Source organism: Miscanthus floridulus, chromosome 1 (genome assembly GCF_019320115.1).
Source record: "Miscanthus floridulus cultivar M001 chromosome 1, ASM1932011v1, whole genome shotgun sequence".
Taxonomy (NCBI): domain Eukaryota; kingdom Viridiplantae; phylum Streptophyta; class Magnoliopsida; order Poales; family Poaceae; genus Miscanthus; species Miscanthus floridulus.
Window position 1 is genome coordinate 98,760,738 of NC_089580.1, and position 1,045 is coordinate 98,761,782.

A 1,045-nucleotide genomic window follows, 5' to 3' on the forward strand; every position below is an offset into this window, starting at 1 on the left:
GCCAGCAATTAATTCTCTCAAGGGTGGTTGATTGAAGTTATTATAATTATTACCTTGAGGGTTACCTTAGTAGTTACCTTGGTAGTTCGGCCTCTATTGTTTGTTCCATCCTTGATTCTATTGAGGACGATAGTAGTTGTTAACAAAGTTCACATCCTCTTGGATTTCAGGAGAGTTGTTCCATGAATGCCCAGTGTTGCCACATATTTCATATGTTATGCATGAATCATGTATGTGCATGACTTCTTGCTTTTCATTAGCTCGATCTTCAAGCTTCTTCAGTAGGTCCATCTTGGCAGACAACATGTCTACCTCCTTGAGTTGATGCATACCTCCACCTCTCTTGTGGGCCTAAACACGTTCTTCATTCTAGCCTTGGTTGGAGGCCATCTTCTCCATAAGAATGGTCGCACCTAAAAGTGTAAGTGACAAGAATGCACCTCCAACAGCAGCATCCATGGTCTCACGGGTACTGTTGGTCAACCCATGGTAGAACGTCTGCATGAGTAGCCAATTCTCCATTCCATGATGAGGACATTCTGATATATAGTCTTGAAAGCATTCCCATGCCTCAAGGACAGATTCATCATGTTGCTGCTAAAAACTTGAAATTCTCCCACGCAGAGCATTGGTCTTGCCTGTGGGAAAGAACAATGTAGTGTTTATGTCTTTGTTGGTGTATAACCACTACTTCGCCTTCCCCAAAAAGTGAAAATGGGAAGAGGCAAAGTAGTATGGCGTCCTTGGTTACTCCCTTGATGGTGAAAGTGCTATAGATCTCTAGGAAGTGTTGGAGATGAGCACTAGCATCTTCATGTGCCTTTCCACAAAATTGGCTTGCTTGCACCATGTTGATGAGAGCCAACATGAGCTCGAATCCATTGTCTCCAACATTAACATTAGGTCTAGTATGGATGTTGGTAGTGGTTGGAGCAGAGAATTCACTGAGAGTCCTGTAAGCCATGGCTTCAAATTCCAATGTTAAAATTCGCCTTATATGGTTGTCTTCCAACTCTAAAGCTAAAACTTTTTTGAGTTTAGCCAT

At 42.3% G+C, this 1,045-nt stretch overlaps 1 non-coding gene across 1 annotated transcript; it reads left to right on the plus strand.

Moving 5' to 3' along the window:
* The first annotated feature begins 520 nt into the window (after positions 1 to 520).
* On the plus strand, positions 521 to 627 carry LOC136511158 (small nucleolar RNA R71). Its single transcript, XR_010772654.1, has one exon. It is a non-coding gene; the product is annotated as a small nucleolar RNA R71 (small nucleolar RNA).
* Positions 628 to 1,045: the final 418 nt, after the last annotated feature.